General features: G+C 36.5%; 1 long non-coding RNA gene across 5 annotated transcripts in view; it reads left to right on the top strand.

Annotated features, from left to right (window-relative positions):
* The first annotated feature begins 1,121 nt into the window (after nucleotides 1-1,121).
* LOC110828739 (uncharacterized) overlaps nucleotides 1,122-17,331 on the top strand; it is a 573,656-nt gene continuing 557,446 nt past the window's right edge. For all 5 annotated transcript variants that reach the window (XR_015537701.1, XR_015537697.1, XR_015537699.1 and 2 more), the window contains exon 1: nucleotides 1,122-1,302. This is a non-coding gene — a long non-coding RNA (uncharacterized LOC110828739). The remainder of the gene's footprint in view (nucleotides 1,303-17,331) is intronic.

Below are 17,331 nucleotides of genomic sequence, written 5' to 3'. Positions count from 1 at the left end.
AAGTGTAACAATATTATTACATTAAAATACAGAAATATTATTCTAATACGACACGTTTTGTCGTCATAGTAAGTTATCCTTCTTCGGGGGGCTTCGTACGTTACACGGCTCTTAAGGAAACTATTGAATTACGAGTCCTTAGTTATCAGTTATATTTTACTGTAATATTGTAAAATTTGAAATAAGTTTAGTTGTTTTATATATTACTTATCGTTGACGTAGACAGATTTTTTGTTCCTCTAAAATCACTATATAAAATACGTTTCTGTGCAGGATATACATGTGAGAGTGGCACTTTACATGACTCGCTTCGTGATACAGAGATGCCCTATATTCATCTTATTAAAACTAAAAGTTTTGTTTTTAATTAATTACTCGTTACTATGGTGAGCTTGAATATTATTGAATTGCTGTAGTTATGGAGTCAATTCGTAATGTGTTTTAGATAGCAGATGATTATTTTGTAATGTTACGATGTGGATTATAATCTGATGTACGTGATGTGCGTGTCGTAATGTCTGGCGTACGTGCCCTGTCTATTTTACGGTGCACAATTAATTTTATTGCTATTGGATGCGACTGAAAAAATTGAGCGTTAAAACTATGTTGTGTATTTTCAATTTTGCTACGTACACATATAATGGATATTTTGATCATACTTTGTATACCTTACAGGAACCGTCATATATATATCTCTACGGGAATTTTGTATAAAACATTTTTATTGGGGAAGTGATTTTAAATATTTCCCCTTCAACTCCTGTCTTCTGAAAAAAGAATTTAAATCAAATAGCCATCAGCACATGCTGTTCATGTAAAGTACTGCATCCAGACAGCGATACAAGCGACGGAATTGGAAACTAAGAAGTAGACAAATGTCGTTATTTACGCATGCGCGTGAAATCTTTTCAGTATGACAAATTTACGTATCCAGTTTGCACTGCATCTTACATCACCCGCTCTTTTCTTAACATCTATATGCATGACATACTACTTAATTATATTCTTTTAATATTTATGAAAGGCTGTTAATTCAGCGGTGTCTTCGAAACGATGATGTACTGTGAGAACAGTAATTTTGATCATGGCTTCTTAGTATCGCGGTTATTCAGCTACGGGTCGATCGAAGCAACTGTCGATCGATTCGGATTAACTTGCAGTACATTTCCATGGCGTGCAAGGGAGTGTGGTGACTTTGTGTTACGTTGTGCTGAATGTGGTGAAATCTATTGCAGGATAAGGTGAAGTGTTTGTGGTAATGGTATATAGTGGAATCCGGATTGCGAGATTCAACAATAACAGGTGCGTACATGCATTTACATTTGTTTTGCTTGTATTAACTGGTTCATGCTCAGTGTACCGAAGATCACGTCGCCCGGACGTTCTCCACTATGGTCTGTTTTAGAATCAGAATATTGTACTGTCTCTCGACAACATATATAAACCATTCAGTATATTAATATGTATTAATCCCAACATTGCACGCTATACAAAGTCATAGGCCTATACAATATAATTAAACTGTTTCAATAACAGTGGCATAACATAACATTTGCTTAATATAGCTGTACAAAGTAATCGGGAGTGTTTACGAATTTAAACATTTATGATATAAGTGAGCAGTTTATGACACTTAATCTATCCTGAAGTGAGATTAATTTGACAGTCTGGGTGTATTCAGTGTGAGCGGAAGTAAGTAACTGGTTGCGGATGCGAATGAGAGACGCGGACATCTCTTGTTTGCTTCACACAGTTAAGGGTATTATTGTATCAGATTACATGATCAGTTTAATGGGTATTAGCATAAGGGGGCAAGTGGAGAGCTGGCAATTATTGTAGAATATAGCCAGTAGGCACTTAATGCTATCTTACCATTTTACCATGCAGATTTTGGTCCAAAACATTAAGAAAATTACACATTTTCAGTTCCAGATATCGCTTTAAAACAATGTAAACTATTTAGGTTTTCTTTTTCAAAGGCCAGATGTTATGTTGCAGACTGTAATGATGTATCCCATACAGAAATATATAATGAGAGAAATATTACAATATTAATTTTTGATTTTTTAAATTATTATATTTTTGAAGATTTCTGTCTTCTGGGTTGTTGCGCCGTGTGGTCTGGTCGATGTTAACTAACGTTTCAGAGGTCATACTGTCTCCGTCATCAGGGCGATGAGTATGAAGATTTCTGTCCTCTGGGTTGTTGCGCTGTGTAGTCTGGTCGATGTTTACCAACGTTTCAGAGGTCATACTGCCTCCGTCATCAGGGCGATGAGTGTGAAGATTTCTGTCTTCTGGGTTGTTGCGCCGTGTAGTCTGGTCGATCTTAACCAACGTTTCAGAGGTCATACTGCCTCCATCATCAGGGCGATGAGTATGAAGATTTCTGTCTTCTGGGTTGTTGCGCTGTGTAGTCTGGTCGATGTTAACCAACGTTTCAGAGGTCATACTGCCTCCGTCATCAGGGCGATGAGTATGAAGATTTCTGTCTTCTGGGTTGTTGCGCCGTGTAGTCTGGTCGATGTTAACCAACGTTTCAGATATTATACTGCCTCCGGAGGCAGAAATCTTCATACTCACCGCTGTGAAAACCTCAAATCTTACATATTATATTGTTAATTAAATCTTAGCACGTGCGTGACGAATTCTGTTTTTATAAATCAACAATTAAATTGGAGTAGGATATGTTTTCTCTTATTATAATATCAAAGTTACATGAACTTATTATGCAAAGTATATAAATCCTGAATATTTTAGTCTTGTGGGATGTTGCGCCATGAAGTGTCGCAGAGACTGACGGACGTTTCTGCAGTGCGTACGGCCTACATCATCAGGAAGATAATACCTGATGATGAACGTTTCAAACGTCTGTCAGTATCTACGAGATTTCACAGCAGAACTTCCCACAAGACAGTCACCTTCATATTTGTCGCCGCGAGAACCTACAATTCTAATTATTTAAATTCTGATATAATTACGAAGAGAGCATCTACATTTATGTTGTGCAGTATTAAGAACTTAAGTTCAAATATAATTAATAAAGAAATTCTTCTGTGTAGTTGCACAATTGTCTGGTTCTAGTAATTTCCATTAGCCATATTTTAAATCACGTAAAAATTCTATTCAATGCTTTCTTTAAAATAAGAGTAAAACCAATCATTACGAGAAATACACAGCCGTAAATGGGAACTGATGACGCCTAATTAAATTGTTAAAATGTAAACAGAATTTGGGATGTGTTCCAAATATTTTCATACGACACGGGAGGACTTTAATCTCACATACCGTGCGGCCCTATGTCAGTAGCACAGCGAGGCTTCACTACGCTGTAAGATCTGAGCGGTCTTCTCTCGCCTGGGCTAAAATGTTCATGTTGCAACATTGTAAGATTTTGCTGTAACCTTGACTCGTGTAATTTAATGACTGCTACTAAAATCAGTCTAACTGTGCAATAGATAAGCGTTGATTTTTATTTGAGGTAAGAGAAACATTTCCAAATAGTATTAAAATGCTTCAAAATTCTAAACATACAGGAACAACTGAATGCATTAGTTGGATAACCTGTTTATTTTCTTGTTACAAATCTGGTATTTTTCTGAATACACGTAGGATGCAGCACGTCTGCTCTGTTTATTGTTCCGTAAACAAATTCACGTTCTCACTTGAAGATCACAGTCGTTATGGGCAGAAGTCTGATTAGATTTAAAGTGTACTAAGACACGTTGGTTTCCACGGAGACGAACGTCTTGATGTGTGCGTCGCATGACAAAAAGTTGATTAAAAGCGGTGCAGAATAAGACAACATCTCGCTGTAATGTTGATTTCCTCTGGGAACGGTGACCCTCAGACATGGAAATGAGGCTTACAGAATGCCCCTCCAAATAATCTAACTTGCTACCCGTAACAACACACTGACAGGCTAATGATGGCTGCGATATGGTAAGGCGGATTTGGTGATAAGACCAAATTTAATCTTATATCATAACATGTTCTTGAAGGACTATATAATAATGTAAATAAATTACAAATAACGAATGGAAGTGAAGTTGCCGCATTTGAACGTTTAAAATGGTAATATAAAGTTGTTGTACGTATTTCAGTTCTTTATTTCGATGAGAACAATAATGTGACGCCACCATCCGAAGTCTCTACTTTAACCCATGAAGTCCAATTAGATGGACGTTTTATATAACGCGATGTTTCCATAATGTCGTGTTTTCCAGGAACTCAACTATCGCGTTATATGAGAAGTGGCTGTAATAAGGAGATATTTGGTCAGTGTTAAATGGAGGAACGTGTTGAAGAGGATGGAGAACATATGTTTCTCCATACGTTGGATCCGCCTAGGAGTTTATACGGCGACAAAACCTAGAACAACGTTATCCTCACCGTTTTAAAAAGTTAAAATCTCACAAGGTCTTTCGTTTTTCTCACTTAGTCTATACAGTATCAGGAATATTAATTTAAGTAGACCACGACCACATCCAAGTTTCCTCTAAACTTCCTTGCCCTACTCGCGTATTTTTCACGCTATCTAACTGGCGTATTTGACGTTAAATAAATCATTGTAGGGATTATAGTCATCCGGAATTTGTCATTTGAGTAGTATTTAGCGCTGATGTCAAGCTTGATTTGTTTATTCCTGAGTTGTTTAACAGCGGATTTTGAACTACTTGGGTTATGTGGTGGCGGATAGTAGGATTATGTGAATCCTAAATTGGATGGAGGCGTTATTATGTAGGAATGGTGCTTATTGTGGGTAGTTGCAGTGTTTATTTGAAGGGGTTGATGCCACCGCTGACGAACTCTGTTGAGTGAAGAGAGGACAGCGTGCTTATGTTTCTGTTTGTAAACTGATCATAGTGTCCACAAATATAGCCGTAATTAAAAACTACTTTGCGATTGCATAATATTTTGATCGGTTTATTTCAACAAGAGTTTACTAAAGTAAGGTGTTCATAACTGTTATTGTTATAATTATAGTATTTTGTTTGGAAATTATCTGTTTTTAGTATTTCAAATTACACCAGTATAAAAATTAAAAAAAATGAAAAATGTCGTTTATTATTATTATCATCCCAGTTTATGGGGTATTTACTTTCATGTACCAGAGACAGACCTCGTCCCTAAGGTACATAGTGTAGCAGCTATTTCCGGAGTAATTTTGATCTTAATACGTGCTACATATATTATATAATTTTATTTTTAGAGATGACATATTTTACGACAGCGTATTTCGAATGATGTATGAAGATCCTAAAATGGCAGTTTTCTTCAGTACCCTGATTTTGTGTTCGACCGGGATGTTGGCCACATATTTTCTAAGTGACTTGGAGACAGTTCCAGTTGCTCCTGTAATTATTGGAATTAATTTTGCTTTCACTTTCCATATTCGCTGTATTTCAATCAGAAGGTCCTTGTATTTCAAGATCTTCTCAGCTTCCACCTTAATCACTTATCGTTGCATTTATGGAGGAGGCTTCTGGATGCGCTTTTCCTCTTTAATGTTTTTAAAGGCAAAATTAGTTGGTCATCTGTTGTTGATACAGTTAGTCTCCGCATACCCACTAGGTCTATCAGAGACCGTACAACGTAACTTCAAGGCCAGTCCCTCTGCCAGATGTGTTTCTGCTGCCAATGCAGTCTGTAGGAGCATCGACATCTTTAACAAAGATCGTATTTTACTTCCTGATGTCAGTCAGCTTTTTAAATAATTATGATTTTGAACAGTGAAATTAAGGAACATATAATATTCAAAATACTTCATTCTGTCCATATTTATGGTATTTAATCTTGTAAGTTTTTTCTAGTTTTTTATTGTTCTTTGGTATTAATGAATTGATTTATTATATTACTTAGGCATATTAATTAGCCCATTTTCTTTTGAATTATCACTCAATAAAGGAATTGAATTATTATTATTAATATGATAATTTATATATTTAGTTTCATTTGTTTGATTCTGTATTTGTAATGTTTTACTTTTATTATTATTGAAATGAATTTAATTATTTATTATATTTAATCCTGTACTCTGGTTTAGTGCTTGACTGTTATTGGCCGTACCTGGCTGTTGTCAAGCACTTAAATAAATGAATTGAGTTGAATTGAATTATTATTATATTTTGTTTGGTAATTATCCATGTCTTTAAATTACACAAAACTCTAATACACTATTGTCAGAAACTCTAGTATGGCGTCTGTGCCTGACAGTTATGTCGTTATGGTTGAAAGCGACGCTTTTTGTAAACTCTTCATTTTAATGGTCAGGAAATATATAAGTTGGTACAATTTAGAATCTGTCCAATAAATCCACATTTAGTGAATCATATGGGGAGGTAAGAATATTTCATTTTGAAAGACGAAGTTAATCTCGGCAATTCTTATGAGGGCAGGGTTCAGCGAGACACAGAATGCATTTATTTTCCGGTTATCCCCTTGTCACCATGAGGACGAAGACTGGATTCGCTGCCTCACGCGCCCCAACCAACTGGGCGCACTCAGACTGTACTGACTACGATACTGAGCTGTGTATATAACTGTAATGAAAGATAAACAAATTAAATCCTGTCATAGCCAGCCAATATTTATTTCTCGTAAATAATGTAATACTTTAAAATTAGGAGTTCAGGAGTTTGTAGTCTTTGATGTAGGCCTATTTGGAACGTAAAATGTTAATTATATAATTTGTTATGTGGTACGCAATAAGACAAACCAGAATTTCCAAACGGTTTATTTATTAAGTGTTTTGCATGTTTCTGTAAGGAATTTACAAGTCCCCCAAATTTGTGTTTCTACTATATGATTTAAAAAAACTGTCAGAAATCGTGAGTTAGAAATAATTTCTCCTTGGGTTTAATTAAATTTAGGTTTATTTTAGAACATGATACGAGTTATATTCCATTTGTAGCTTAACCCAGTAGCGGGTCATCGCCGCCTCCTTTCGGAGGTTTCGTAGTCTTTAAAGCGTGCATTTATGCGTAGTGAGTGACCAGCCTACGGAATCTGCACAATTTCTACTCATTCCTGATTTGACTGCCAGAGCTATCTAGCAGAGAAGCAGTGAATCAGGAGAGGTTTGGGTGAGAAATGGCCGCTGAATTTTGCTTACGAAACATCTCGTACCATGCTCGAAAGGGTCTTTTTACATGCCGTAAATCTACGACATGGGACCGCCGGCTTTACTTCCCTCCGAAGGAAGATGTACTACGGATTTTTATAACCCTTAAAAATCCATCGAACTCGGCCGGGATTGAACCCGCAAACCTTGGGTTCAGTGGCGAGTACGCTAACCAATAGTCCACCGAGGGCGACGCGAGTTATATTGAATGTGCCAATTTTCGGCATGATACGACGTTTTGAGTCAAGTTTTCACCCCCCCCCCCCGGCCCCACAGTCTTTAATTTAAAGGATGAGTTACATAAAAAGAACTGAATTTTGTTTATAGACCAATTAACTCAATTTTATTTTAAAAACAGGCTCTAATATTTTAATTAAGCCACAGTACTAATTCAAATATTCGTGACTTTACAAAATAAATAAAACCATACAAAATTAATGTCTGAGAAAATAAAATTTACTACACGCAGGTAAACATTGAGTTACTTTTAGTAATGGCGTGTCACCAGCCTCGTATTAAGAGTTTCTTACTCTACAGTAAAGTAAAACTGAACATACGTACATTTCTAGCAAATGAATGACTCCAGCTTTATTTGAACGGCGTTAATGGTGCTTAGGCACACGGCCAAATTTACCTTTACGTTAGTGTACTCCATTTAGCAGTATCTGTCTGGTAGACAACCTCGCAACTCACCACCAACCATCCACCAAGCGTTCTTAATTTGAATCGCACTCGTATAAAGCAACAAAATCTTACGAAATTTCTTTCTTGAGTACTCTTACTCTTTTACGTATTAACAGCAGGTAGAAAATTTCATTACGTCACGAATATATTGCTTTAACTTAAAAATTATTGCAAATGTCTGGATTAGAACTCGAGGAACTTGGTAGAAACTCTGTATTTTCTTTACTTCGTAAGATGATTTTAGTCATACAGCGCCATTTCATCGTAATTATGATCGTGCAGAAACTGAAAGGCTTATAGAAATGAATTTCATATTACTGAAAGGAGAAATTTACACAATTTTGAGGCGTGCCGGAGAAGTGACGTAAATCTAACAAAGGCCGCCAGGAGATACGTTTTTCGAAATTCTTCAGTGGCCTAAGTTTCATTTCTGTATGTCTTTTTATTTTTGCGAAATCTCGGATCATTTGTGTTCGCCGTGTTTTACATGGGTTGAACGATTTTGAATTTACCAAATGGCCTCCACATCTGTCTGAGTGATTTACATGGTCTTCCGCTGATGACGCTGTGGCGTGTGGAAAAGAAATTACACAGAAAATGGAGACGCTTAGCTCGATTTACCTGAAACCATATCATTAGCGTGAAAGAATTTCACTCAAGATTTCAAACTTACCTCGATTGATTCAATCTTAATGTAGTCAATGTTGCGTGCTAGCAGCGAAACCGTTTAGCATCGAAGTAATTGATTGCCACATTTTAATTTATGGTCTCATTTTCGACCACTCGATCACTTCCACAAATGAAATGTCAGAACACTACTCAAGAGTACTGATCAGGAAAGTTTTTAGTTTTGTGCAGATTAATCATTGGTTTTATATATACGCCATGTTGGTGCTTGGGGGGGGGAGCTCACTCATTCTTTACCTCGGTACTAGATAGGGGTCAGAATCACATCCCGGCCACGCTATTCCCCGAGGAAAGGACCCCGGTAACCGTTGTTTAGGAGGCTGGGTGGGCCCCAGAACTGGTCTGGACGCAGAGGTTAGAGGAAAAATCCTCTTCTCCTGTCGTGGATCGAACCCAGGTCGTCCAGTCACTATTCTGACTGAGCTATCCGGCTTACATATATATTATATAATATATGTATACACACAAACACATAAACACTCACACACCACCTGCATTAAATGTCGTGTCGTTCCAGTTGTGACGCCTTGTGATACCGACGTTTCGGAGAAACTATCTTCGTATTCAGAGCGCTACAACCCATAAAAACATTAACGTTTCCACCGCCGTTAAAACCTAAAATCTCTTACTAGCTTGAATTTTTAATTTTTTCACAGAGTTTATTAAGCGATTTCGTATGATTCTCAGAATAAATATATTACGTAAATAGTTTTGGCTAAAATTTTGGACGGTATCCATCGTCTGTTGCTGCTTATAACACGACGTTTCGGGGACTGCATACATATTTTTCCCCTGCGTATTCATTAACCAACTGGTTTCGTAACGGATTCAAGTGTTTTCTTTCAGGTACAAACCAAGTTTTTAATATCGTAACGTTTATTGACTGAAAGCAGCCGCAGTGTAGTGAGAGCCAAGGACCCTTCCCCCTCCATCCTCGTCAGAAGATTTGATTTAAGTGTTATTATTATGAAGTGTTATTGTTACTCCATTGTTTGTTAGTCGTAGGAACACCAAGAACAGTTAATTTAAATTGTAGATGTGTAAAATAAATCCAGCTTGAAGTTAACTCACGTAGAATCGATGGTACTGTTGTAATGGTATGCAGATGATGGCGAGTTTCTCATGTAGGTCTTCTGTTTCAAATTCATACAACACACTCCTTGCTGCGGAGGGCAGCAAGTTACTTACGTTTTTAAATAATCTATCAGGAAATAAAAATGTTGCTGCGTGCCTAAAACTAATATTTTTATCTTCCTAACGTATTCACTTTAATATTTTGCTAACTAGTCGAAACAGCGGGTGACGCCGATGGACCTTCTAGTGAAACTTTATCCACTTTCATAAATACCTCATTTTATTGGTTGAATTTAGCTGATGTGTTTAGTTAATACTCTGTGGTTTACAACTAGATGATGATGTAAGAACATAAGTTGACGGATTTGTAAAGTGTTTTCCTGTGTAAATGCTGTTTATTTCGTTATAAAACATGTGCTCGGATCTTACTCTTTCCTATCTTACGTCATGTTTAACTGATGTTCTTCTAATTTGATTTTATGCTTACCGTGAGATGAAAAATGGTATTTTTGTGTTTATTATTCACACATTTCAACGAGTTGAAATGACGCTTTATTATTTGGCACTTTTATTTAATTTATTAATCAGAATATTCAGTTTATTATCGTAATAGTGACTATTCCTTCACTGATTTAAAAAAGTACTTGTTTAGTTTCCAGGGCTAATATTTATTAGTCGTATTTAATAATAAATTGGGTAATGATGAACACGGCAATAGACTGAATGTTTTGTAATAATATTTACATCACCGTGGCTACACTGTTCTTGGAGACATTTACTGCATCATTGTGGGAGATTTCGAAATTTATTTTGTATTAAGTTTCAAGGACTTTTTGGACTTCGCAAAGCCTCTGCCTACAAAAGACAATACAGAAAGAGGAGGGCAAACATCCATGCCTCGAGTAGGATTCAAACCCACGATTCGCGTATTTAAGCTGTCAAGGCTAGACAGGGAGGCAACTTTTATCGGCTTAATTCCGTTACATAAAAAATTAGCATTTTCTCAAGGATTTGTTATGTTCTGACAATATAGAATTATTCCATACGATTAAAATTGCCAGTCATTTAAATGTAAATAGTATTATTTATATTTTAACCAATTTGAACTTGTTTATTTCAGTTTTAAAACCAGAATTTCCATATGAATGTCACACAAACAGGAATGCGGTTCATTCAGTTAGCTATAACTGCCAACATAAAAGGTTCAGATCAACTGTGTTAGCATATAGGAATTTGTTTTCCCAAACAAACAACCAAACGAACTGTTCATTCATGTGGCAATGAAACTATTCATTTCGAATATCCGGTTGATTAAAGACTTTTTCAATTCAAATACCCTTGTTCAGTGTTTGCAACGAAAACCCGTTAAATGAAGTTAATTATTACTATTAATTAGATTTAACGTGTAGTATTCAACATAATGCCCCAAGAATATGGAACTATTTATATACTAACGAATATTGTTATGCGTACTGGAAAGTCTACTTTTAAATATATTTTATTTCTTTGTTTTCGTATTACATATGAAAACCATAATTTGTTATGTTTTATACACAAAATACATTTCGGAACATTATTTATACATGTTTGGTTATTAAATAAGATATTTTAAATCTGCGCCTACAATAAACAATAACATGGCTAGTTCCGTTAATGCGTGATGTATAAATACAGAGTGATTCAAAGTTCTGTTACAATACGTAAGTAGATTGTGGGGAGATAATGTGGAGATGAAAATGTGTATAATTTTTTTTTTCCAGATTCGCCACCGTTTCCGAGAGACGGCGTTTATATATCTTTGTATTATTTCGATCTCTTGACAGGTCTCCGCGCTGAGAGTTTGTGGCAGTAGAGGTTGTTTAATCAGGACAGTAGTGCCAGTAATAATAACAAGAAGAAATTTTCTCATTAAACTTAGGGAATATCATAATCTATATCCAGCTCGCAGACTACCATACCGACGTGTGTTTAAAAAAGGCGCATCGTTATCTGCGAGAAACAAACATTGTCATGGCGTGTGAGCGTGCTGGTATCCCATACGATAACTCATCATCATGGCTGTCGGCGCATTTCTTCTGCAACGCGACTTCTTTGGAGTGCAGCATGAGGAACTCCAAGTGAGAATCAATTGTATTCTTTTCATATACAGTCATGACATGGGATAAAGCCAGGGAACAAAAGTATCGGTCTACAATTCTCTGGATGGTAGCAACACGAGACTGTGGACAGCTTTTAATTTCTGTCTCCTGTACCAGGTGATTCAAAAAGGACTTTACAACTTTGAAAGTGTATAGAAATTTAATCAGAAAGCTTACAGAATCGGTTGAGGTGTCATTTTGTAGCAAAACAAATCAAGTATGACTCACGTTGTGCTGTAGTATTTTAATATTGTAGTGGTTTGCCCTAAATCAAACATCGTCGTGGAAATATTGTACATTTTTGAATACTTATTCGGTTTATTCATATCAATTTATTTACATATAAATATTTAACGGGTACGTCAATTGAATAATGTTTTTTGAATGAACAGTACAAAATAATAATTAATACAGGAAACGTAGCGTTGGTCTGAAATACTGAATTTTATTGAAGTTTGTCCCCTTGGCTGTGCAGTATTACTTGTGGATTGACAGACAAAACAAATAGGTAATTTCAAAATTCATTTTTCAAAGACGAAAAATCTCCTGTTACTAGCCATTTTACATTGTATTTAAATTTATAGCCTTGACTAGGTTTCGTAATGTTGAACATAGTACATACCTGGTCGAGCATACCACCAGCATATTTTGAGTAGACTGTCATTTGTGCGTGTCCTGCATTCCAGTTAAGTTTGTGGAATGCTTTTACAGTGCCCACAACCGATCGGTGTTCCGTAATCAGCTGATTTCGATTTCAAGTTTTCCGAAAAGTTTTAATGAACAACATTCCGTGCTCAGTGTATCGAACGTGACACTTAGGATGAGGCCGTCTGTAGGTTTCTGAGTGCTTTTAATTAAAGTTTTCTAAGAAATAATTACAGCTACTTCGAGATATCATTCCTCTGTACACACGATCACAAAAGTACTTGCACCTTCTGCGCTAATTTTGTAACATTTTATTTGATGGTCCATATTTCTTGAAACTTTCATTTTAAATGCAGCTGTGTTTTTCAACTGGGGGGTCAGCAAATTATTCCTAAGGGGCCCGCGAGTTTAGTAGATTCTATTGTTTTATTTTATTTATGTTGTATGTCTGTTTTAAGATTTATATAACATTTTTCACTTCCAGATTTGAGTAAAAACATGACGAAAAAACTATAGATCTAACTGCTAACTATATTCAGTTTGTGTATTTTTCGTTTGGGATTTAAAGTTTTCACGGCGGCTAGTATAATGTTGCGATACCCTGATGATGGAGGCAGTGTGGACTCTTAAAACGTCGATAAATCTCTGACAGAAGACAGCCATCTTTGTTCTGTTCAGTCAGAATATATGTGGTAATTCTAGGGAAGGGTCCGCGTTATAACAAAGATTTGGAAAGAATGAAATACATACAGATTGAACAAAACCCATAATAAGCCTTGGAAGGCAAATTACCATGGCGTTGCCTGTAATTTCCGTGCGCTTTCTTTGTGCTTTTATGTACCCAATTGGACTTTATATTAATTTAAAACTGAATCAAGTGGTCTTAAACCACTTCAGACACAGGCACCATAATGGAAAGTCATTTAATATGTTTCATTATATATCTTTAAATGTTCACTATATATAAAAATGTTTTAACACAAACTTAAAATCTTAAGTAGGTATACATTTTGTGTCTTTTATAAATTTCTTGTGCGATAAGACGCCTTTGAGAAAAATAAGAATGTTTCGAGATTTAGATTCCTGTATAAGTGGCTGCTACATTGAATATTTGCAATAAAAATTGTTACACCGTAAAGATCGTACGTTTATTTTATACAGTTAATACAAATAAAACGTAGAATCCTAATCAGTGAAGTCGAATTACACCACGCTACTAAATAGCTAATAGTTTTCTGCTAGGGAAGTAGGGCTCGTCGTCAGACAGTGAAATGGGAAATGCGAAGTTCATTAGCCGTAGATTCCCGTCCTCGACTGTCTCTTCAGCACACATCAATACGTTTCCCTTTATGCCCCTAACTGAAGTGCACCGAGGGTGTAATTAGCGCAACTCCTCATGTGTTATATTGCACTTACATACCTAATGTACCCTCGGTTCATGAAAATCTTTCGTTGTCATTGTTAAAAGTACAGGTTGCAAGAAGAACTCCACTCCGACTAGAAGTGGGTCTATATTTATGATAATTAGTGTTGGCGTAAATTTTTAAAATATATTGCAGAAATTTAATTTATTTGTGGTAGGTTACCTGTATTTCCGCTTGTACGTAGTTTTAAGCTCTCAAATACTATTGTTCTTATAACTGACGAACGTTTAATTCTTTTAAAACTGGTGTATAACTGTAAGATGGAGAATTGTTTACACCATGTTTACTAGTATTTCAAACGAAAATTGTAGTTTAAAAATTTTCTTATATATTTAAAGAAATCAATGAGCAAATACTTACTTAGGATACTTAGACGATCCATTCTTCAAGTGCCTGAGCACTGCGGGTCCCAACCTTTTGTTGACTTTGATCTATAGACATTCGGTAGGACTCCTTGGACGAGGGATCGGCCCGTCGCAAGGCCTCTACCTGTACACAGGACAGCACAACACAGAAACACGCGGACAAACATCCATGGCTTGAGTGGGATTCGAACCCACGGTCCCAGTGACCAAGCGGCCACTGTGATGGCTGTTAAGCAGCAAATAAATATATAATATAGAAGCCTGTATACAAGCATTATGTCGATTGGTTGTTAAGAGAAAATGGTAATAAATTTATGAGCTTCTTAAGTAAGTATAAGTAGACCTATTGCAGTTAAAAACTCGTATATAACGAGGTAGTCTATTCTGTGATTTATACTAGTCAAACGTTATTTTTATTAGATGTGCAGGGGCTACAGCGGACTGGACATACGACTCATTTGGGGGCGAAGAGAAAGTCACACAGAATTTTTGTGAGCAAACCTCTTGGGAGCCACCCACTTTGAATACAAAAAACGAGATGGTAATACAACTTTAAGATTGAATTTGGGCCTTTGGAAGTGTCTAAGAATCATGTTCAAGAGGTTGTTTTGGAAAGGATATAGCATTCTGCCACTGTTACTGTACATTCAGCTTATCTGGAAGATACAGATAAGTTTACATTTTTGTGCACATCTACATGAGATGAAACGCTCCTGCTATCTAGGTTCTCAAGTTTGCTGATTTTGTGTCTTCTCTCGTATTGTTACTGAACATTTTGCTTTTCTTATTTTGCAAGCAGAATTTGATTTTTGGAAGTGATTTTGAATAATGTAGAAGATGAGGTGATGCCAGAGATACACTTAAATTTGTGTTTCCTATTATTATTTTGTATCATCTTCTAACAGTGGCGCTGGTGTGTGTTCCTTTGAGAATTGAAGGACCACAAAGAGTCTCTCTTTTGTTTCCTGAAGTACGTCCTCCAGATTGAATTTCCGGACGATATCACGTGACAGTAGTAATGAGGCCCCAGGTATAACGTGTCATAAAGGAGATTGAAAGGAGAAGGCATTTTTCTTTTATCGTAAACTGATTTCTGAACCTTAGTCAGTGTCTGCGCCAGACAGATCTTATTTGCATCGCCGTGCTCCATTTCTGGCACGGAAATTTCCTTTGGAAAACGTTAAGATTCAAGTTATGAATTTTAGAGGGGACACATTATTTTAATTAAATTGTGTCGAGTTTACATGACTGTGAAAATTTGTATCTGTCAGTAGGGGAAGAAAAAAAAGTGATTATAATACAGTACTTCGACCAAAGGCAGAAGAATTAGCATTAGAACGAGAAGGTTACACAGCGAGGTACTTCATAATTTGTTGTGTTCACCAAATATTATAAGCAAAATAAAATCCATGAGAGACGGGCGTGATGTAAACCCAAAGTTAGATGCCATGTTTATTATACGTAATTATGTTTTATACTATTCATATAATAGCTAATGTCAGAAACACTATAAAGTCTGACTCGCCATTGTCAGGTAAGACGAGCCACGACCTATACATATATATTAAATGGTCAGGTTGGTAGAGAATTTTTCAAGATAATCAAAAAATCACGTAACCAAAATTACAATATTAATTAATACAGTATAATTCAGTTGGATTAAAAAAACAATATACGAGCCAACGCACATCACATCGTGTTGTAACCTCACGCCAGCTCATCAGCTGTCTTTAAACAGTCGAATTGCAAGGATGTGTCTTTCACAACTGAAACGAGTTTTCATTGTCGAACACTACCTGGCATCTCGTTCTTCATTTAACTTGAATGATTTTAGGGACGCATTTTCAGAATCTCCTATTTCAAACAAATCGGCAGTGTCTCGTCCGGTGAAACTTTGTCCGTGACACAGAAAGCATGCAGAGTATAAATCATTCTAGTCGACCTTCGGTGTTAACTAACGATGGATTGGACAATATCCGTCGAACTTTCTCACGCTCTGGACATTTCCCACACTTAATGTAACAAGGTTACTTGTGTTCTGATTTCAGTGCGGTTTATTTCTTGACAAGTAGAACATGTGTGAGGGTTTGGTACCAAGTTCGTCTTTACTACGCTATCAACTGCCATGATTACAATTTCTTGTGTTTTTCCCCAGTCTCTCCAGACAATTTCATTATAATTATTTGAAATTATCAACAAATTACTACTTCCAAACCAGTGCCTGTTCATATTCATATTGTCATTCGATGACTTGCAACCTCTTAATTTTAAATAGCATCTTTCATTCTTACAAATCGCCCATCGGATATGATATTAAGACAGCGTTTGTCCAGTTTGCTACATGCGTTCGTCGCCATTTTTTTCGTTAAGTCCGGGAACGGAACGAAATCCTGCATGTAGCCTGTCTGCTGCAACGGCTGAGGCCAAGGATCGCCATTGTTTTGTGTTTGGTCTAAGACAGGCCGTGATCATTAACTGGCGCACTAGTGGATAGCATTTCACTGCGTTTGTCTTGTGTGTGTGGATCTCATCCAGGCCGAAACTGGTCACATTAGCTCAGGGACTGTTGGTCCTTGAGTGTGTAACACGTACTACAGTGCTTTAAAATATGCCACTAACATTTACTTCTGCACTTATAACATAGTCATAAACTATTTTAATCAACTTTTTATTTATCTGCATTTAAAGAAGAAATGTGTGAATTTTACCAAAAGATCTTGAGTAACAGGGGGTTAGTTTAGTGTCTCATTCAAGTGTTTTAACCCTTGAGTAAGAAACTAAACTCCCCCCCCCCGAATGGAGGGTTAAAACACTTGACCAACCCCCCTTCGGGGGGGTTGGTTGCGTTTTAAAATCTTGAGTAAGACACTAAACTAACCCCCCCCCCCCCCCGAAGGGGATGTTAGTTTAGTGTCTTATTCAAGTGTTTTAACCCTTGAATGAGCAGTATGACTTGATTGAATATTATTATTAGTATCAGATTACCTTATTGGTGTTGGTAACGTCGTCTTTCACTTTTCATCATTTCTTAAATAGTCTTATGTCGCTGTTCGGAGGCTGCTTCTGGAGCAGTGATAATGCGACTGGCTTGGTAGATGTTGATCTCGTTGTTGATCTCGTTGTGAAGCGTTATATTTGTTGATGATTTAATTTTTTGACGACAAATTGGTTGACGACGACGAAATCACAAA

Source organism: Zootermopsis nevadensis, unplaced genomic scaffold, assembly GCF_977971745.1.
Source record: "Zootermopsis nevadensis isolate Lab colony 2312 unplaced genomic scaffold, Znev_1.0 Znev_ptg000029l, whole genome shotgun sequence".
Taxonomy (NCBI): domain Eukaryota; kingdom Metazoa; phylum Arthropoda; class Insecta; order Blattodea; family Termopsidae; genus Zootermopsis; species Zootermopsis nevadensis.
This window is presented reverse-complemented; position numbering and strand designations above follow the sequence as displayed.